Source organism: Protopterus annectens, chromosome 2.part0 (genome assembly GCF_019279795.1).
Source record: "Protopterus annectens isolate FY-2018-M chromosome 2.part0, PAN1.0, whole genome shotgun sequence".
Lineage (NCBI taxonomy): Eukaryota > Metazoa > Chordata > Ceratodontiformes > Protopteridae > Protopterus > Protopterus annectens.
The window spans coordinates 68,713,841-68,737,755 of record NC_056728.1 but is presented as its reverse complement, the minus strand read 5'-3'; the positions used below and the strand labels follow the sequence as shown (position 1 = coordinate 68,737,755).

Below are 23,915 nucleotides of genomic sequence, written 5' to 3'. Positions count from 1 at the left end.
TTCCATGATGATATGTTCCATGGCTTAGGAAAGAACACAGTCAGGCAGTTCACTGGCAAAGTAAACACCAAGAAGGTCAGACACTTTAATGATCCACACAATCACTGAAATCAGTAGACTTTATCAGAACACAATTAATTAAGATACACAAGTGATTTAAATAGCCATATGTAGTAATCATTACCAACTGTAAACAATTAAAATACAGCCAATTATACTAAACTTTTACTTAAAGTCATAGTGACAAAAAGTTGACTTGACCTACTGAAACTAACCACGAACCCCTATAACCCTACAGCATATTAACTCTTAAAACATTATTAAAATTCTTAGAACATTATTAAAATTCTAACAAATGTAATCACGTAGTAGTAAATAACATTAAACAATAATACTGCTAGTCCTAAGGTTTTTTACCTTATTAAACTTTTTAGTTTCAAGACACAGCTAATGGAACACAGATCATTAAGACCTGGAAACGAGTAAGAATTCAATCTAATTTGCCATTTTAATTCTTCTAGTCATAAATGGAGGGGGGCACCTTGTTGCTTGTCAGTTATCTAATCAATAACTAAAAACTTGAAATGGTGGTCTTTAAATAAGCAAGTGTGTTTAGCCAAAGCATTCTCTTGTTTACTTCTACTAATAGCATACAGATGTTCATAGTCTACGCTCAGTCTTCCCAACGTAGAAACCGGGACATTGTTGACATAATGCTAAATAAACAACCATGCGAGAGTTGCAGTTTGTTCTATATCTCAAAGTGTAACTTTTTCCATTAATAGTAAATTTATTTGTTTCAAGAATATGCATACACTTGTTACAACTCTGACACTTAAACATTCCTGGTGTTCTTACAAGTCTAGTAGAAGGTTGTTTGAGTAAACTTTTCTCCTAAATGTACCCATCTTGTTATACAATGAGGAGTTAATTTTGAATATATCCCAGTTCTTTTTTATAATGTCAATAGTACCATAACTATTGACACTGAATGTTAAAATTAATCTAGGATGATTGTTCTTATCAACAATAAAAGAATTGGTTGAAAAGTTACCTTGTGAAATATGGGGATTAGTCAAACAAGTTTCTTGCAGCTCTGACAAGTTGTCCCTTAACTACCGATCTCTTTTGGAAGTTAGGATGACAGCTACTATAGTGCAAGAAAGAGTTAGAGTATGTAGTTTTTCTGTGAATACTAGCTACTTTAATTCCTCTTTCTTCTCCAACCATATATCCAAATAAGTGATTGAACTAGTACTAAAAGTAGAAGTAAACTTCAAAATGTAGTGGAAGAGTTAAAACTTCAAGTATGTTACTACTTGAAACTTCATCACCATCAAGTAAGATAAATATAAGGTATCTAGTGTAATTTTCTCACTCAAGAGGTTGTTATTGAAAACAAATTAAAAGCCATCACCATGTTTGCTATACTGGCCCTCCATTGCCACCCCAACTTTTTGCAAGTAGAAGTTGTCACCTAAACCAAAATAGTTGTTATACAAAATTATCTCCAGTAATTCAATCAAGTAATAGCCATCCAATCTGTGGCTATATCGTGAGGAATGCAGGTATAAAGATCTTTGACGTCAACTGTTAAAAAATAATAATGTTTTAAGAGTTAATATGCTGTAGGGTTATAGGGGTTCGTGGTTAGTTTCAGTAGGTCAAGTCAACTTTTTGTCACTATGACTTTAAGTAAAAGTTTAGTATAATTGGCTGTATTTTAATTGTTTACAGTTGGTAATGATTACTACATATGTCTATTTAAATCACTTGTGTATCTTAATTAATTGTGTTCTGATGAAGTCTACTGATTTCAGTAGATGAAAATGTGGATCATTAAAGTGTCTGTGGATTTTACCTTCTTGGTGTTTACTGCCTGACTGTGTTCTTTCCTAGTTTTCTTGTGTATTTAGTTCATTTAAGTTTGATGCAATCCTGAGGGGCTGTGATAGTGCTGCCGTAGCAGCACCAGCTATTACAGACAACTTTGCCGGCCATGACACGGTATTTGACTCCCTTTTTAAACGGATGGATTCTTTGTGTGCGAGATTGGACAGAATTGACTCACAACAGCAAGATATGAGAAATTTACTTGCTACAACTCACGTACCCCTTCCTGCGTATACTGAAGTGAATGTGGTTAACTCTTCTGCTACATCTCCGGGTGATGGTAGGAGGATTAATGTCTCAAGGTTACCACCAGGAAATTCCACTAACCGTTCAGTTCCTGTTTCTGTGACTAGTGCTGGAGTGAAATTTGGTGAGGGGACTTCCTCTGTTCCAGGAACCGATTCTAGTTTTCCTTTGTTGGATCCGGTGTTAACAGCAGAGATTAGTAACGATGACCATCAACGTACTAACATTTTTTCTAACCGAATTAACAACACTGGTAACTTGAATTCAAATGGTCTCCCCGTCATTGATCGCTGGCTTGCAGAAAGTTTTTCATTTTCGCGCCAGACGGATATTACTAATAACACAAACAATAATGCTGCAGTGAACAACAATGAGGTAAATTCTTCCCCTAATATTGTCTTGAAGTTACAAAAGTTTGACAAACTTCTTGTAAAAATGAAAAAACTACAACTGGAGATTAATTATTTTAATGAATGTTTAACCCGTAAAATAATCCCTAAGGGGTTAAGACATTTTCAATTTCCTACGGGCTTAGTCCCTAATTCTGATTTTCACAATGAGCTTTTAACACTTTTCGAGAGCCATGGAACTGAGTTATTAAAACTGATGATTAAACATTACACAATTTGGGTTAATGATTTAAGTAAAGAAATCATTGCACTTGATTCTACTATAAAATTAAATGCTGAATTTGATAGGTATAAATTTGAGTACGAGCGCAGCTTTAACAGTGTTGATCAGTATCTTGGAAAATTGAGATTTAACAAAATTAAAAAGCTGGAACGTGACTGTACAGCTTATGAAAACGGAACTGCCTACCCTTTACCTCCCACTTCTCAAACTTGGCAACATGTTCCTTTAAGTAATGAAAATCAACTTAGTAATTTTAACAGTAATGTTTTGATTACTAATAACGCTAGCATTAACCATCAGAGGTTGAGTAATGCCTCTGGGTTTGCAAATTTTGAGTCAACCCCTGATGGTGAACCTGTTGTGAGGAGAAGTGAACGTTTACAGAACCGATATAAGCAAAATGCCAACAATGGCCAATCTAAGCATCCTTATCAACAACAACAGGTTTTTCAGGATGGCACTCGACAGGGAGCCATCCCCAAACAACGGAACAATTTTTATTTCAACAGAACGAGAGCTCAAAAACCCAGGTGACTCATGACAAGATGCCCCTTGAGCATATTGACAATGGTCTCACTTCGTCTATTCCTAATGTATGTGAATTCATCACAGAGGATGTCACTTTTTTACATTAATCTGAAGTGGACACTACTGGAGATCTATTAGAGGACAGTGTAGAACTTTTAGACGAGGTGAATTCACTTTGCTGCAGTTACGATCAACAAGATTCTGATTCAGTTAAACCTGTGATCAGTACTAGCAGCACAAGAGACTTTAAAATCTACAAATTGTCCAAGGGGTATACTTATGTTCCTAAAAATAAACTGGACTTGGTGGGCACTATTATGGATATTAAACTTTACTCTCTTAAATTAAATTTTAATTTAATGCTTGGCGGACATCTTGGAAGTGCGACTACTGACCCATTTTGGGTTCCTAGCACATTTAATCCGCCTTTACATCCATTAACTCAGTTGTTTGAAACTATGTGTGAATTAGATTTGCGGCACAGTTTAAAACATTTTAGTCACACTGACAACTTTGGAACTAGTAATAAAGAGAATGAGTTGAAAACCTGATAAAAGTATTTAACCAAGATGATTATTTTTGTAGGATGACAGAATTGGTTGACAATGTTGCTTATGAGTGTAGTTCTAGGTCTGAAATAAATAAGGCATATTCCACCATTAAGAATAGTATTGAAGATATGTTTATAGAAGGTAGGCTACAGCAAGAACAGTATAACTATATGCTAACCTCACATCCAAGATAAAATAGTAGATTCCATTCTCTAACTAAAATTGATATGTTAGAGTTTGACGCCAACTGTAATTTTTTAACAGTTGACGTCAAAGATCTTTATACCTGCATTCCTCACGATATAGCCACAGATTGGGTGGCTATTACTTTGAAGAGGAAATATGCCACCGCTACTGAAATCTCCTTGGTGATTGAATTACTGGAGATAATTTTGTATAACAACTATTTTGGTTTAGGTGACAACTTCTACTTGCAAAAAGTTGGGGTGGCAATGGCAGTATAGCAAACATGGTGATGGCTTTTTGGGAAAGGGAATTTGTTTTCAATAACAACCTCTTGAGTGAGAAAATTCGCTTTTACACTAGATACCATGACGATATATTTATTTTACTTGATGGTGATGATGTTTCAAGTAGTAACATACTTGAAGTTTTTAACTCCTCCACTACATTTTTGAAGTTTACTTCCACTTTTAGTACCAGTTCAATTTCTTATTTGGATATATGGTTGGAGAAGAAAGAGGAATTAAAAGCTTTTGTAGCTAGTATTCACAGAAAAACTACATACTCTAACTCTTTCTTGCACTATAGCAGCTGTCATCCTAACTTCCAAAAGAGATCGGTAGTTAAGGGACAACTTGTTAGAGCTTGTGAGTTTGGATGTAGACTTCATTAATGAGTGTGAACACTTGAAATCTATGTTCCTACTTAGGGGTTATCCGCTTCTTCTTTTGGAAACACTTATACAAGAAGTAACTACCAAAAGACAGAAAGGATTTTATAAACCTATACTATGCTTACACACTAATAGACCTATTGATAGGGAAGAAACTTGTTTGACTAATCCCCATATTTCACAAGGTGACTTTTCAACCAATTATTTTATTGTTGATAAGAACAATCACCCTAGATTAATTTTAACATTCAATGTCAATAGTTATGGTACTATTGACATTATAAAAAAGAACTGGGATATATTCAAAATTAACTCCTCATTGTATAACAAGATGGGGACACGTCCCGAAATTACATTTAGGAGAGGTAAAAACCTGAAAAGTTTACTCGAACAACCTTCTACTAGACTTGTAAGAACACCAGGAATGTTTAAGTGTCAGAGTTGTAACAAGTGTATGCATATTCTTGAAACAAATAAATTTACTATTAATGGAAAAAGTTACACTTTGAGATATAGAACAAACTGCAACTCTCGCATGGTTGTTTATTTAGCATTATGTCAACAATGTCCCGGTTTCTTTATGAACATCTGTATGCTATTAGTAGAAGTAAACAAGAGAATGCTTTGGCTAAACACACTTGCTTATTTAAAGACCACCATTTCAAGTTTTTAGTTATTGATCAGATAACTGACAAGCAACAAGGTGCCCCCCTCCATTTATTACTAGAAGAACGAGAATTAAAATGGCAAATTAGATTGAATTCTTCCAGGTCTTAATGATCTGTGTTCCATTAGCTGTGTCTTGAAACTAAAAAGTTTAATAAGGTAAAAAACCTTAGGACTAGCAGTATTATTGTTTAATGTTATTTACTACTTCGTGATTACATTTGTTAGAATTTTAATAATGTTCTAAGAATTTTAATAATGTTTTAAGATTTTATATGCTGTAGGGTTATAGGGGTTCATGGTTAGTTTCAGTAAGTCAAGTCAACTTTTTGTCATTATGACTTTAAGTAAAAGTTTAGTATAATTGGCTGTATTTTAATTGTTTACAGTTGGTAATGATTACTACATATGGCTATTTAAATCACTTGTGTATCTTAATTAATTGTGTTCTGATGAAGTCTACTGATTTCAGTAGACTAAGCAGCGCTTCGATTGTGTGGATCATTAAAGTGTCTGTGGATTTTACCTTCTTGGTGTTTACGATGCTGTGTTCTGATTACAGGAACTTTGCATTCTTACGGTTGCAGTAAGAAGGGTTAATTAGAGGAGAAAGAGGTAAGTGTGTTTGTGTGTGTGTGTGTGTGTGTGTAATGTGTGTGTGTGTGTGTGTGTGTGTTATCTGTAAGTGAGACCAAGGGGATTGATGAAGTCTACTGATTTCAGTAGGCAGCAGCGCTCGATTGGTGTGTGGATTAAAGGAGTGTGTGGATGGATTACCTTCTTGGTGTTTTTTTTTAACGTGGCTGCACGACTGCCGCCTTACTGCCTGACTGTGTTCTTTCCTATGTTCCATGGCCTTGCAGACCAGGCTCTTCAGGCTAATGGGGCAGTAGTTCCCGGGGTCCGTCTTGGCTCCCCCTTTGTGGAGTGGGATAACCATTGTGGTGCACCATTCAGTGGGCACAAAGCCTGAGGTGAGGCTATGACTGAACATGGTACTTAGGTAGGGTGCCAGTTCATTCTGTAGTTCATGTAGAACGCAGCCTGGGATATTGTCAGGTCCCATGGATGTGATTACAGGAACTTTGCATTCTTCCGGTATAGAGATGGGCCCTCTAGGGGGTGAGAGGGGGGTAAAGTTAGCACTGAACCTATCTGCCAGGATGTTGGCAATATCAGTTGGTTCTGTATATTTAGTGCCATTGTGCTGTAACTCAGAGCAGATCTGAGTGTTGCCATTGAGATTCTTGACATAGCTATAGAATGCTTTGTGGTTGTCTTTAGAGTCAGTGGCAATTTTGTTTAACTAGCTTTGGAGGATTTTATGAGGGATCTCAGCTTCTTACTGAGGTTGACCAGGGAGTTCCACCAGTCATGGGATTTTACTCTTTTGTGCAACAGTTTCTTTCTTCTGTTGTAGAGTTTGTTTATAGCAGAGGACCACCAGATTGGCTTTCTTTTTTTGGAGGATAGCATCTTGGTTCTGCTAGGGATAGCACAATCCATGCACTCATGTAAGTGCTTATAAAGTGCATTTGTGTAGGATTCAGCAGTCATACCTCTATTGTCCGTTTGCATGGGTGTCATGAAGTTTGCCACTTCTGTCTTAAGAAGTGTGAATTTGGCTTTGGAGAAGTTTTTTACGGTGGTTTCTCTAATTTGGGGTGGGGGCGGGATGTGGATGTCTAGGGTGATTAGCTTGTGGTTGGATCTGACCAACGAGGAATTGACCTCTGGTGTGAAGCACCAGTTGCAGTAAGAAGGGTTAATTAGAGGAGAAAGAGTAAGTGTGTTTGCATGTGTGTGTTTGCATGTGTGTGTGTGTGTGTGTGTGTGTGTGTGTGTGTGTGTGTGTGTGTGTGTGTGTGTGTGTGTGTGTGTGTGTGTGTGTGTGTGTGTGTGGGTGTTTATATGGATGTATATGGATGAATGGATGTTATCTGTAAGTGAGACCGAGTGGGGGTGGCTGATCTACTTTGAGTGTGTGTATGTGTGTGTGTGTGGGGGGGGGGGTTGTCACACCTTGAAGCTCTCCTAGACTAATGATTAAATCCTGCAATACTCAAGGTGGGAGGGACACTAGACACCACAGACTTTTAAATACTATCCTAAGTCATTTTAAAAGTTAATAGAACAGTAGGCTTTGAAACATAAAAGACATAAGGCGGGGGAGACATCAGACTCAAGGGAATTTCAAATATTAATCTAAGTCACGTACAACGTTAATAGGGCAACAGGTTTTGCAGCATGAAAGAAGATGTACAGGAAGAACACTAGACACCAGAGACATTTTGTTATATTACCCTAAGTTGCTTATAAATTTTATAAAACACAAGTTTTGCATCAGAAAACATATTATTAACAAGTATGGAACACTAATGTCTGACATAATTGACTGACAGTAATGGTCTGTATCTTATGAGGGTCATGCTCAAGATTTATGGACAAGCTGGGAAGGACACTAGATGAAACCAGGTAGTCTTTTTAAATAGTGCTCTAATCCACTTAAAAAGTTAATAGAGCAAAAGTTCTTGTACCATGATGAATTTTCTGAACAATATAAACAAAGAAACTGTAATGTCTAGCATTAGTGAGTGATGGTAATCATCTGTGATTTATGAGAGACAGGGAAAAAATAAGAGACAACATCAGGGATGTTCTGTGAGCTCAGGAACAGGAAAGATTTAAGTCGTGCGTGTGTGTGTGTGTGTGTTTTTGGGAAAATGAATGAGGGGAGTGCATGTGCCAACATGATGCATGGGCTGACAGTGGTGATTTCCACAGGAAAGTTTTGTTTAGCACAATCGGTAATGCCACATGATTCTGGGACATGCAAATTAGCTGATAATGAGTTCTTTCATCATTGCTGCTAAACATGTCTCTGAATTACATTTTCTGTGATCATGAACACAGCCTGTTTAGGCCACAGCACATAGTAACTAGCGTGGGATTCTTTCTGGCTCCTTACATAACCTCTCCAACATGCTCCCCAGTGAGCTGTGCCCGGAACACTTCTCATGGGCGTCATTATCTGCCTCAACTCAGTCCTGGGGAGCATTGGCTGAGCTCTAAGATTCTCTCATATTACCAAGCTCCTCTCTCTCACAGACTGTCCCTAACAATCCAGTGAAGGAAACTTATTTCTGTAGCTTTGGCTTGGATACATGATCTTGCCATTTCTATCCCTACCCAAAGTCCCTGACCATAGCTGAAGGTAGGGACACAGACTGACCATAGCTGAAGGTAGGGACACAGACCGCTGACAAACATCCTAGGACTCAACTCCTACTTCACCATCATAGTCTGGTATAAACACCTGTGGCATCTGTTCACTGCTCAGTCTCCTAATTTGCTCTACCCTGTCTTTGAACAAATTCTCAAGAAACTTAAACACCTCCAGTTGAGTTAGCTCCACCACCGTCACCTGGGGGAGAGAACCATGACCTCTGATTTAGAAGTGCTGATACTTTTCATAACCACTTCTCACTCACCAGTGAACTATTGCAGTACACACCAGAGATCACGTCAGTTTAAATCAAGAGAACACCATCACTGCAAACAAAAGTGAGGCAGTCCTCATATTCACTAACTGTATATGCTCCAAACACTGCTGTGCCTTGATAGCCTGTCCATGAAAAATCATGAACAGGATGGAAGGCAATGTGACTTAACACAGAGAATGTGGACACAACTCCTGCTTCACAAATATAGGTCCAGTATACTGTGAATGCCTTCTGCATTGAAACGACACATTAACCACAACAACTCAACAACTTCCAATAATGTTAGCATTTAGGTGGATTTTATCCAATCCCACTGTGGTGCCACTTGTTTAATCACTGTAGCGACCTAATCTACAGACTTGCATCCAATCACACCAGCTGCGTCTGGAACTAGCTTCTTAGAGAAGGCCATGTCCATTAGATTCAGAACTTCCTCAAAGTGTTTCTGCCAACTTTATTTATTTGTTTATTTATTTATATTTAATTACTAGGGTAGTGCACTGATCAATACTGACCAATTTCAGGCTCAGTCAGGGTGAAACAGAAAACATTTCACAAACAAAGAAATACAGAAATGTAAGCAACAACAGAATAGTTCAGACTAATTACATAGAAAAACTATGTACATACATTCTAGTGAACAAGGAGAGTGTAATGTAAAATGTACACATTAGTTTCTAAAGTGGGTCAGTCTTCAGTGAATCTTGAGAGAGAGGATGAGTCTCAGAAAAGAAGTAGTTAAGGTGATATGTCCTGTGTTGAAGCATGAGCATTTGGTTTGGAAGAAGAAGTGCTTTTTGAGTTGCATTCTGAATTTGGAATACTTATTGATTGCATTAATGTTGATGGGAAGAGCTTGCCAAACAGTAGGTGCCTGACAGGACAAAGCACATGCAGCAATGTTAACAGCTAAGGTCAGTGTTTCTCCAAAACTGCTAAGAGCAGAGATGGCAATGTCCTGCCCACCCCTCTTGAGCCACTGGGTGGTCTGCCAGAACCTCTCTAAGGCCATCCGAAAGTAATTTTCCACGGCCTCACCATACTCCTAACATACCTAGATCTTCACTTCAGGGACTGTCGTGACTTTAACCTTACTGGCCTATTGATAACTAGTGGTCAGATCTGGACACCCAGACTAACAATGCATGGAAGGCTCCTTTCTTCAGCTTGGTGTCTTCTCTCACCAGAGATGTCCACCAATTAGTCTTAAGTTACCAACATGCCAAGGCCTGACCATGTTGTGACCACAGCTCCTTACTACAGTTTTGACTACTAAGCTCTGGAAATGCAGCCATTCTGATTCTACGTCCCCAACCTCCTCCATGATATGGAGGAAGCTTTTTTGGAGGTGAGACTTGAACTCACCCTGCAAAAATGCTATGTGAACATGTCCAGGCAGCACCCTACTAAACAGTCAAGGCAAAGTAATATATATTTTTTTTGGTGGGGGGGGGGTTGGAACATCAGTTAGTAAAAGTGATGTCTCCTAGTCAGTGGTGAAAGAAGTGCACTGTCGTTTGAGTGATGGAAAGTGATTACTTTGAAGAAGTTGGTCACAAGCTGGAATTAGGTCAGCTTTAAGTCCTGAATTCTACCAGTAGAGAACATAAAAACATTTCTGTGCTGAATGTAGTTGAGGTGGAAAATGCTATGTAAGCCTTATGGACTGAAATTTTGAATGTGACAAGATTGGTTGATGTATACAAGATGTTCAGAAGTGGTCTTGACTGATGAATCAGCTTATCTGGCTGAGCATTGGGAAGCCAATTAAAATAGCCAAACAGCAAATGTGTCTGATTCATGATAAGGCTGCTGACACAGTAAAGCAGATGGAATAATGAAAAGACAATTATTTATTTATTTAAATTTGTTAATTATGGAGGTAGTCTGGCCTGGATATCCTTTTCAGACACAACCCAGGCCTTCAAGTTAGACGCAACGTACATAACGTCACACACGTATACTTACATAGTATGTATGTACATACATACATACCATATACATGCTTACATAATATGTACAAAAAAGTCACACAAAGATTGTACTTGCATAGCATGTACATAAATTCACACAATGAGTGTACTTGCATATTATGTACATAAAGTCATACAAAGAGTATACTTGCATAGTATGTATGAAATCACACAGAGTATATTTGCATAGCATGTACATAAAGTCACACAAAGAGTATACTTGCATAGTATGGTTATAGCCTTTAACATTTCAAGATACACAAATAGTACTTTGGCTTAGTATGGTTGCAGGCATTACAGTATACATTTAAAGATACAAAGATTATTATAAGAATATATTATACATATATATATATATATATATATATATATATATATATATACACATATGTCAACTTATGGTTTTAAGCAATATTTTTTTCATGTTTTGTGAGGGAATTTATCAACAAATTGGAGGAATAGCAATGGGAACACATGTAGCTCCATTTTTTGCAATTTGGTAATGTGCTGGTGGAAACAAGAATTTTTGAAAAAGTTGTCTCATTTTAAATACATAAGGTTTTATAAAAGATATACTGATTGCTTGTTTTTATTTGGAATGGTTGTTGTGTCTTTCGGCTTATCCCGGCCAGGGGTCGCCACAGCCGAACTCCGGTCCGCTAATGTTTGGTAGTGGATTTTTACGTCATGAGTTACCAGCCCTGACGCACAACCTTCAACGAAGGCACGCCCATTGTAACAGGGATGAATTACATGAGTTTTTTTTCACAAATCAATAATACTGCACCTTGGCTAAAATTTACAGAAAGGAACATAGGAATTAAAGCACAGTTTTTGGATGTTGAAATTCAAATGGATGTGGGAAAGAAATAATTCATTAGTGCTATTTATAGGAAGGAAACTTTCACAAATAATTATTTGCACTTTGATAGCTTTCACCCTAAATTTATGAAGACAAATATTTTTAAAGGGGAAGCTATCCGGATTAATAGGATGACTAGTGATGATAACATCTTTTATAAAGAAGTTAACATTTTGAAACAATTGGTTATTGAATGTGGATATCCTTTGGAAGAGTCAACTAATATTTTAAATTATGTAAGCTCACAGAAAGGGAGCAAGTTTTCACCGATTATTAAGGCTGGTTTCTCCCCCAATAAACAAGAAAAAAGTAGAGAGTAAGAACAGATGGAAGTACTGAATTGCTCTTTCCCCCTCCCTGTGAGTGTAGCTAGGTCAAAAATTAGGAAACTCACTGATAATAATTGGAAACTTATTTTGGGAAATCAAGATTTAAGTGACATTGTGGGTATTAGGCCTAAGTTTATTTATAAAATGACTAAGAATTTAAAACAATTACTTGAAAGTTCAGTAGCTTTGAATCATAATAACAGTGAAACTAAGAGCGTAGGCACTTTTCCCTGCCAAAGATGTTCCCAGTGTATGTTTATGATGGCAGTTCACAGCCATTATTTTAAGCATTTGGATTTTTCGTTATCTTCTAAAGGAAGATACAATTGTCAAAATGATGGACTTGTATATCTGGCTGTCTGTTCCAACTGTAACCATTTTTATATTGGGAAAACTATAAGGAGTTTAATAGACAGGGTAAGAGAGCATCTGTTAGCCATTAGAAAGAAAGACAATACCAACGCTTTAGCCAAACATTCGTTACAATGTAAAAATTTTAGGACGTTTTTCTTTTTTGTGGTAGAGATAGTTGACAAGGCCAGATTTATAGGGTCCATTAACAATTACTTAAGAGTATTTGGAATTAAAATGGCAGATATTCCTGAGGGCAGACTTTACCGTGGACTTAATGATAACATTTCTGTCAAAAGTTATTTGAAATATGTTAGTGTTTGAAACAATAATATTTTTCTTATTGCTGATCTTTGTCTGTTGGCATGAATGAATATATGAATTTGCACATCGTGTTTTAAGTAAAACATTTTTTATGTTGTAAAATATTATGAAAATGGAATTTGAGAGTGTTTTTTTAAATCAGAAATGATGTCATAATGAGAGTGTATTTAAAAGGAAGTAGATGTCCAGTTTTATTTGTTCTGCGTAAGTTCTGAATTAAACAGAACAAAAGCGCTTAACTTATTTTATGCTCTGGTCCAGTGTTTTTATTTTAAAGTTGTTTTAAGAAGGAAATTTCACATTAGGATACTCTATACATTCTAACATTTGATAAAATATTTCTAGAATATGTACATTGTCCAAAATCATGTGCATTGTGCTTGTAAATCCTGAACTACTGACTTAATATGATGTGTGTACGAGCATAATTTGAACATACTGAGATACTTCAGTCTATTTGTTTATCGGTTATCAAAAAAAGGAGCATTTGCATTTGTCAGCCATGAATTATATAAGATGCTTTCTGAAGTTAGTGAAAGTGATACCTCATATATTCAGCAGTCATAAGTTCCATGCGGTTGGGGCTAGCTTATAGAATGTCTTTTTCCCTGTAGCTTTGATGCAGCACTAGGGGATGGTTTAAAAATGAGAGTAGGGGAGTGGGCCCCTGTCGAGCAGAGCCACAGAAGTGATCCCTGGGGTGAATTTCCTATTTCCCATCCAATCATCAAGATTGCTAGGGGGTGGACAGTAAAAGTAGTTAAGTACTTTGAAGGTTAGACAGTTTAGAAATGTATCTTTTGCAGTGATAGAAGATCCGCTAACTCTTTCAATGTGGTACAGTGCTGCTGTCCATTGTTGGCTATGAATACAAAGTGACATAATTTGTAGGCTGTGATTTGCAGAGTGTTCGTTTTGTACTGAGTTTAGAATTAATATTGGGTTATTGGTAAATACAATTCACTTTTAGGTATCAATATTGGAACTGTTATTACTTTCTCTAGGTAGTAAGTTTGAATATATGTAGACTATTTTGAGTTTGTCTACAACATGTTGCAGGAAAGGTAGCATGTTGGGCAAAAATAATTCTTAAGTATTTTTGTTGAGTAGCTGTTGGAAGGGGTTGTCCTAATCTATCTTTAATACTCATGGCCAGGGTTGCTTTTGACTTTTTGTTGGATTCCAAACAGTATAGATGCTGTTTTCTTTTTTTCACTGCATTTAATTCCATTCCCACTAATTGTTTCCATATAGCCTTAAAGCTGTTTTAAATGTCCTGCTGAAGTCTGGGTAGAGATTTGTTTGAAAACATAATTATAATACCATCAGTGTAAAGAGTATAATTTGTAGTGTTCAAGTGAAGGGGCAGAATATTTATGAAAATGGAGAACAATAGATCCTAGAATAGATCTTTTTGTGGAACACCTGCTGAAAAACATATTTTTTCTGAGGTACTGTTATTATTATATACTGTGAAGGTTCAGTTACACATGTATGGGTTGAGCCATTTTAGTTCGGTGTCACTGATACCAAAATTAGTCTGTCACTGGGATTCAGAAAGGCTTAGTGTGATGCAGAAGCTGTAGCACGGAAGATTTTCATATTGCGCGAAGCCTTTTGAATTCAGAAACTGCTACACTGCTTAGGGTTTCCAATTAATGGGGGCTTAAAAATGGAAGCTGGTCTTACAGACAAAGCTGCAAGCAAATGTAGTAGTCCAGGGGAGTGGCTAATGCTAATTAGCCATGTGTTCTTCCCCAGAAATATCTGCATCTTCTGATTTACTCAGCTGAGCAATTCAGAGAATTACTCATCTGAGAAATATTTTACTTTAAGAGAAAAAGAGTAACTGCTGTATAATCACAGCAGTCACCCATTTATAGCCATAGCAGTACTTGTGCAGATAATTTCAGAAAGATGTATTATTGTGTTTATGTATGTGAACATGTGTGTACATGTCTGTAGGAGCATGAATGAGAGTACATGAATATGTAAGTGTGTGTCTGCTAGACAGTTGAGATTCTTTTTGTGTGTGTGTGTGTTGGGGGAGTTGGGCATGCAAGTGTATGTCTGAGTGTTTCTGTCAATGTGATTGAGACTGGCAATATGGCTTAATGGACAAGGTGTCAGACCTTAGATCACATTGTGACTCTGAGTCCTGCCATGATCACCAAAAATCAACACAACAATTTGGGGGGTTGGGGGGGTTGGCATAATGGTTAAGTATTTACTTCACAGGCACAAGGTACTGGGTTTGATTCTCAATTAAAATGGCCCACAAATACAACTGCTCTAGTACTTACCTATGAACCTATGAGTGATGGGGGCTTGCCTGTACATGAATGGATATGTATATGTGTGTGCGTGTGTGTGTGTGTGTGTGTGTGTGTGTGTGTGTGTATGTGTGTGTGTGTGTGTGTGTGTGTGTGTGTGTGTGTGTGTGTGTGTGTGTGTGTGTGTGTGTGTGTGTTGTGTCTATGTTCTTGGGTCTCTAAATATGTGTGTCTGTCTGCATGCTGTGCATGTAGGGGGGTGTCTTTGCTAATGCGAGGCATGGGCTGCCAGGGAGAATACTAGAGTGGTCAGGTCTGACAGTGCTATTGTTTTATTCAAAGACATGGTGATGAGCTGCAGCCATACCTGTTTCTGAGTCATGCTGGGCAGTTATCACAAGCAGTGAGGATTTTATTGAATCCTAGCCAGCGACTTCCGCAAGAGAGAGTGGATTATCAATTCAAAGGAAATGTTATGTCTATAAAAAGGGCTCCTGTAATATTATTTTTTCTATACCATCACATATATTGATTAGTTACTGTTCAAATAGCAGTTAAAATGTTAAAACCTTTTCAGAAGTCATGTTGCTTGTCTGACAGCACACCCCATATATAGTCAAACAGTTGGTTATACAAGAGTGCCTCAATAACTGTAGTGAAAGCACAGAGTAAGGCAAATGATCCATAGAGGGATGCTGTTGAGTGACTTTTTATTTTGACAATTGGTATGATTATAGCATATAAACAGCTTGGTGGGTTTATACCTGAAGTAAGGGTGAGATTGTAAATGTGAGACAATCGTTTAGCTATATGTTATGTTATTAACCAAAGAAAGTTAACATATAGTCTGGATAAATTGAATACTTTTCAAATATCAACATTTTCAAGTACTTCATAGACTTGCTTTGATGTAAGGATCTTAAAATAAAAGAGTGGTAGTTCTATGGATTGTTTGCATGTACTGGGTAGAGTTTGGAATTTTTTTATAGGGAGCAGGAGATGTGGAAATCAATGTTTTCAGGTTAATAAGTACTTGCTAGGCTACTGATCTGTGATGATATTAAAAAGCCTAATCCTGCATTAGTCCTTATATTTTTTGCAATGTGAATCTCCAAAGACAAGCCAGACAAGCTGTGATACAGGGAAATATTGCCAGCCCAGCTATCTGGAATTTTGTAAATAATTCTATGTCATTTGTGAATTTTGATATGATTTATACAGAAATGTATGCTATGTACTGAGCTAAGCTGTATCCACAGTGTACCCTGCTGGAACATAGAAGATTAATCTGCAAAACTTAAGAATAGTTGAGGTTAAGTTACTTTATATCTGGGCCATAAACTAAATATGTTATCTCTCAGTTTCAGTTCAGTAGCAGATACAAGGTTTAGAGCTAGAAATTGTTGTATTGTCTTGAAAGAGAAATAATTAGTAAGTTTCAAATGTAAAAGCATTTTATTGTTTTATGACTTCCAAGATCTGTAAACATCTGAGAGATAAGTATTTTAACACAGAGATGTGAAATTCTTTTAGTTTCTGTTTTAGCCTGGGAACTGAAGCCAGGTGACAAAAAAGTGATGTCATCCAAGCTAACCCAGTAGTAAAATGTTATATTAATTTAAGAACTCGCTCAGAGAGAGACTGGACATTTTGTATTTTGTCTTGGACCTATCAAGAACATCCACTCATCATCAGCATCTGCACTTGCCTTTCTGTAAATAGGATTTAGGGCATAGTATCACTTATATATATATATATATATATATATATATATATATATATACATATATATATATGTATACACACACATATATATATATATATATATATATATATATATATATATGAATATAGTAAAGATTAATTAGATGTTTTCTGTATTTATTTGAAACTGTCCTGCAATGTTGTTTTAAAATATTTCCTGTGATTTTGAATTCTGAAGATACTCTGCTAATTTACTAAGTATTGTCTTGTTTTTTTTTTATTATTTATTATTAAATATATTTAAACCTTTCTTTGTGGCTGATATATGTGAGACATATTTAAGCTCATAGAGTATTTGCATATGTATTCGGTGACACTGTACAGGCCACTCCTAAATAGGCTTGCAAGACTTGGTCAAACTACCATTTGGATTAATAGTAGCATTACACAATAGGACTGGACACCCTTTGTAAGGGCCTAAAGTAGCTGATAATAGTGCCTGGTGACAGCTGGTACTACCTTATAGTCTGGGCAGAAGGGGGCATAGCTACTAAACCTGTGCCAGCCTTCCCCAAGTGTGTGTGTGTGTGTGTGTGTGTGTGTGTGTGTGTGTGTGTGTGTGTGTGTGTGTGTGTGTGTGTGTGTGTGTGTGTGTGTGTGTGTTAGCTACTTGGGCAGGAACATGAAGCATTGGTTGGGCAGAGAGGGTGCTGGATGTTTTGGCTTGGCCACTCAGCTGAGATTTCAACTCTAAAGCTGTGCCAGTGGGGTGTCTTATTGGGGATCTGGAGAAAGAGGGAAAAACCATTCCCCAGACTGATTGCAATCTCTGTGTGCTTTTAAGGTAAATTGTACTTTACTGTGTGTGTACTTGTCATCTCCCCAATGTGTATGATCCCTTGCTGTTGCCATTTTTGAGGACTAAGGGTCTTTGATTATTGGGCCAGTCGCCAGTGCAGGGGTGTCACACAAATATATGTTAGTTACTTACATATTGCCCCTATCCATGAGGACCACTAATGCTTAAACCAGGAGTGAATTTGCGGGTTTCCATCCATTTATCCAAGTTACATTTGAGTAGAGTAAGACCAAGTACTTTGCTTTATGTTGGTTTCATAGCTATCCTCCTGTATGCTCTGGCAAAAAAAGATTCAGGTTTCTTACGTCATTAAAACTTAATCAGTTGGAAAACAGGATGAGGCAAGAAAGTAAAATTTACGGCTGTATGGTGCTTTGGAAGGTGCAATGCAAAACTTGTCTTTTCCCACATTTATGATTGCACTTAAAAGTGCAAGTCACTTATGTGACACATACACGCTTGGTACATGGTGGAAATGAGTTTTGAACCATGCATTTCAATGTTGATGTGCTTCTTCACCAAGTCTGACCATAAAGGTGGATTCTTATGTAGAATTTCACATCAGGATGCATGACCCTTTCTGTCTTCAGGGCACTGTATTGCTACTTTCTCTCTCAGGACTCTGATAAATACCACCTAATAGGAACCTTCTTATTTGGGTGCTTTGTGTTTCCAACACGTTCTTTTGCTTGATACTTCTCAAGATGTGATATCTGACTTAAAACTGAGGTGTCAGGATACAACACATCTACTGTCTTGTCTACAGCATAACCAAGTTCTGTTTCCTCAAGCATCAGAGGGTATTAAGCCTAATTACCCCTCTGTCTGTGATGGTATGTGGTGTGTATGACACTCATGCTGTCATCTGCTCGTAGTCCACAAATGCCTTGTAACACACCAAATAGCTACAACTTCATGCTAAGATACTGTATTGTTTCTTTTACTCAACAAACCCTGAATTTCCAGTTAGTGGACATGTAGGAAGGTAAGAAAAGAAATAAGAGGAAAGAAAAGAACTTGTACCAAAAAAGTAAAAAAAAGTGTTAAAATCTGTAGATAAAAATTTGAGATCATTCATAAGTTAGATAAAAAGAAAACAATATCCCCGGGCCTCCACTGAAAATGACCCAGTGGACTTTCCTGGTCAACAAATGTTAATAAATAATAATAAAATAAATAAGGAATACCAAAGAAGTGCAATGATAAAAACAGCAAAACACATAATCCATTAGAACCCATAAAAGAAGAAACATGGCATAGGCAAAGAAAAAGAGATCTGATATGGTGCAGTACTTATGAAAAAAAGATATACATATATATATATATATATATATATATATATTTACATATATATAAATATATGAATCATATGGTCTTGACCACATGAAGTTTAAGTTTTTGAAAACTCGATAAACTGATAGAGTTCCATATATATGGATTGTGTATTATTAAATAAAACCATAACAAAGAACTGTAAAACTGTAAAAAAAAGGACAGGACCTAAATATTTCATGGAAAGATTACAAAAAATAATTTGCAGTATTCCACATTCGTGCATAATAGAATGCTTAAAATTGTATAAACAGAGGCATACCTCTCAACCTCTCAGTGGAAAGAAAAACTGGACAAAGCCTAAAATAATGTGAGTACAAATGCCTAAAAATAGAGACAGATTTTAAATATGGGTCTTATAAACTTAGAGGGTTGCTATAATAACAGGATTTCTATTAGCATACATTTTCTGTTGGATTTAAACTCTAAAACTCAAATGTATGCCATTATTTCATGATTTTGATCCTCAGTGATTTTCTAGAAAACCACAAATTTTATAAGGAATGAACCAAAATATGAGGCAAAAATATGGACATTCTAAAAAAATTTGGACAGTTGAAATGTATGAACACAGGTGTAGCTATCTCTTCTGGTACCAAGGGCTATTCCCCGATCTCACGTCTCCTTTAAGTCTTTATGTACTTCAGGTCCAAAAAAAAACTTTCTGTACTTAAAACTGTAGCAAATCACTTGCTATAAGTGTAATGGGTGACTTGCTAGAGCTAATAAATAGCACTGAATGCTTCAGCTCTGAGCGAGAATGCATTATCAACATTAATTTCTGAATGTTGATACTACATTAAATAATACACAAAGAGCTAAAGAGCTTCTACAAATGCATTACTGGCATTGAATAACTGAATGCTGAGAATGAAGATCTTGTCCCACCCCCTGCCATCTCGCAATGGGGGTGGCTGCCACCTTCACACCACCTTAGCTACACCTCTGTACATAAAGTGTACCAGACATTGATAAAATAATATAGTAATCACTATGAAACAATGGCAAACCAGTTTACAAATGATTGACAACATCAAAAGATTACTATTCCAAATATAAAACTCCAGTGATATTTCAGGGTGATTATTTGTCACCATTACTGTTTTACCTTGACTTCAGCTCATTCATTAAGATGATTGCCTTACAGACCAAGCTATGGCTATAGCTGGAGTTATAGAAAACAACTTTTTGCGAAATAACATCTCTCTACCTTTTTGTGGATGATTCAAAACTGTATAGTTCATCTGACAAACAATTACATATAGAATTACAAGTGGTTAAAACTTTTTCAAATGATGTTAGAATGACATTTGCCCCTTGACAAATGTGTAAGAGCAACATTTTTAGTTGAATTTTAGTTAGGCCATTTGGCTGTCCCCTCAGTAAAGCACCCAGCCACCATTCTCCTCTGCAAAACAAAAAAGGTCTCCAGCATTAAGTACCAAAAATGTTTTCAGCTCTTTGTTAAACAAAGATGTTATGTACCAAAGATGCATAATAGCTATTTGCTGCATATAACACACACACACACACACACACACACACACACACACACACACACACACACACACACACACACACACACACCCACACATACACACACAGACACACTTACGAGGGTGTGATCAGCACTGTGTAAGAATTATCTATATGAATGTGACTTGGAAGTCTGCAGGTACATTGGCAAATATTGATTCTCATCTGAGCAGCCATGACTGCTATCATAACTGCATAAATGATTGCAAACAATACTGGTAGGGACTGATTGTACCTTTCTGACAGTGTCGATTATGACCCCTAACAGCTTGTGCAGGGGCAGCTGCCACTTTCACCCCACCCTTGTTACAATTCTGTTTAAAGCAGGAAAGTTGAAGTGTCTGACAGTTAGCAGAGAGGACTAAAAACCTGGGCTGTTCATGAGCTGCTTCCTGTTTCCATGGTACAGATCTGAGTTCTTTCACATTCATTTACTTACTGTGGGACTTTGAACAATACACTTAACCAGACAGTGCTCCTGAGACAACCCTGAAAAGAGGCAGTAGTGCCCGGCGGGCTTACCTGGTCACCAAATAGGTAAAATAAAGTAAAGAAAACTAGAGCATTATGAAAATATCACCCTGAGAGAGGGGTGCTATGTATAAAAGAACTGGAACAAGAGGAAACATATTAATATCTGGGAAGAGATGAAGAAACAGCAATAACATGAAAAAGGGAGAACAAAACTAAGTAAGAAATATTTCAGATCAAACTAACACTGAAAACTGCCTTGGCATCTACAATAAAGTTCAAGTTATAAATTGTCTCGCCCTTGCTGTTTTACTCTACAATTTAGTGTAACTAAATAGAGGTGAAATTTACAGAAAAAGATGAAAGGGTAATAATGGCAGATAAAGAGAATGGACTGCAAACATGGTGGTTCATAACAGGAAAAGTGGGAGATACAGACAAATATAATGCTTTAGCACAACACTACAAACAGTTGCCCATCCTATCATTGTCTATGATACTTACTGGCTCTTCTCTCCCAAACAAAACAAAATCCAAACCAGAACTCAAAACACCAAAGATGTTTAATAAAATACTGATGTATTGAGAAGGGGCTAGTTTGGCGTCATGTATTGAAATAGGGCTAGTATGGCCTGAAAGCTTTGCTTTTTTTAACTTGTTTTGCTATTTATCTTTTATTAAATATTCTTGGTGTTTTGCAAATCTGGTTTGGATTTTGTTTTGTTTGGGAGAGATGTGTCATTGCAGCTCTGGTATTATCAACTCTAAAGATATTATTTTTATATACTTATTAGCTGTAAGTCTATATACCGAAGGGCACAACAGTGTGGCAAGATTATTACTTTGGAGATTGTGCAAATATTACTATATACAAGTATCTGTGAAATATTAGAAACATGAACCACAAATAATTACTGAAAATGAAGAAGTAATGATCACATGAGATCATCCAATGCCAGCAGATAAGAAAGCTGAAGTAAGGAAACTAGATAAGTAGTTGAAGAAAAAAGGAGAAATTCAGCATTAATTATTGAAATAGGTACATCTACAACACACAATGTCGTGTGCACTGAACAAACTAAAGTAAAATACCAGGACATGCAAGGAGAACCTAGAGTAATGTGTAACAGGGACATCCAGGTGGTTCAAGTAGTAGCAGGAGCAATATCATCATCATCATCATCATCATCAAGTCCCCTTTTACATGGGACCAGGGTGTTGCTTCAGTAGTTACCATCTCTCTCGAATCAGAGCCACTGTCCTACCTTTTTTGGCTGTGATGGCCTCCTGTTACATGTCTTCTTTCACTCAATCCATCCATCTCTTAGCTAGCTGTCTATGATTCCTATTCCCTTCTTTGTGTCGCTCCCAGATTGCCTTTTGCTGTCCTGCACATGTGACCAAACCATCACATTCAGCTTTCCTTGACCTTCTTTACAATTATTGGGCTATTTTGCCTTATGCTTGAATGTCCTCATTTCTTCATCTTTCCTACAGTGTACATCCTACTACCCACCTCAGGCACTTTATCTCCATCGCCTCATTAACTGGGTCTTCACTGCCCAGGTTTCAGTGTCATACAGTAGTACTGGTTGTGCAAAAAGTTTTGTACACCTTAGTTTTCAGCTTCTTTGGTCATTCTTCTGTCAAATACTATGACACTTTGTGCCACTTAGCTACGACACTTCTGATTCTAGATATGATCTCCTCATTCATATCTCCTCTCTACAAGCAACTCTTCCAGAAGGTTGTCTTGTTCCACTATTTTCCATTCTACCTCAGTTTTCATCTTCTGATTCCCCATTTGCTGACGTGACTACTGTCTTGTCTGTACTTAGTCACATCCCATGTGCTTTCAGTTTTACATTCCATTCCTCCATCATTTGCTGAAGCTCCTGTTCAAAGCCTGTTTGGAATGTCATATTGTCTGCATAAATCAGCTTTGTTAATTTGTCCCATTAACCTGATTGCTAAAGTCGTCCATCAATAGTATGAACAGGAATGAACACAGAAAAGAAACTTAAAAGCACAATCACTCCCACTAGAAACCACTTTATGAGTCCGAACACATTCCATAATTGTGTCATTGGGTCCTTGTACATAGCCTGTGATAAGTCTAGCAATTTTCCTAGACTTTGAACCATTGCAGAAATGTCCCAGTCAGTTTTCTTGGGACCTTGTTATATGCTTTCTCCATGTCTAGGAACACCCAGTTGGACTCTAGCTTCTTTTTCTTCTCCACTATCCGTCTGACTGCAAACATTTGTTCTGCTATATCCTGATCTGAATCTGTACTCCTTATCTTTCATTTCTTAGCTGGAGAAACTGGATTAATAAAAAAGAAAATAATTTCTAAGCATAGTTAAATATGTTACTAATTCATGTAACCTCACTGAACCAAGAAATAGGCAATTCTTTAAATTGTAGGTCCTGAGAACAGTGCTCCTTGCAAACATCAATGACTGAAGTAATTCTGATTTCATGAAATTGATCCTTGAATGTGATCCATTCCTGTCATAATAATCAAAACTTTAAATATTTGGAGAAGTTAAAAAGAGAAGCAAAACAAGCAAGGAAGAGGGAATAGTTATGGACTTATGCACTGGAGGAATAGGAACAAAGTAAATAATTTCCTTAACTGTAGTATAAACAAGGAACTATGGGTAACATGGGTCATGTATTTAGCAGATATCAGTTAACATCTACTAACATTAAAATGCTGCACTAAGGTAATTATGGCAGTCTGATAATATTCACATTCATTAGTTAGCTACACTGCAGGCAATGATACAACAAAAAGATATATAATGACAAGAAAAACAAGACCAGGTGTGAAATGGAGATACATATAAATGGGTACGTTCTATAAAACAAAATGTAAGTATTACATAACGAAAAAATATATGATGCATGCAGTTCAAAAATAGTGTCCTTATATCTGTAAGCATATTCCCAGTTTGAACTTGAAAATCAGTCTCAGATCTCCATTCTTTTCTTGGATATGCCTGTTTTAAACAAACATATC

At 36.8% G+C, this 23,915-nt stretch overlaps 1 protein-coding gene across 2 annotated transcripts in view; it reads left to right on the top strand.

Annotated features, from left to right (window-relative positions):
* Positions 1-23,915, top strand: part of CCHR2.PART0H21orf58 (chromosome chr2.part0 C21orf58 homolog) — a 198,829-nt gene that overhangs the window by 16,034 nt on the left and 158,880 nt on the right. The gene's annotated exons all lie outside the window — the stretch shown is intronic.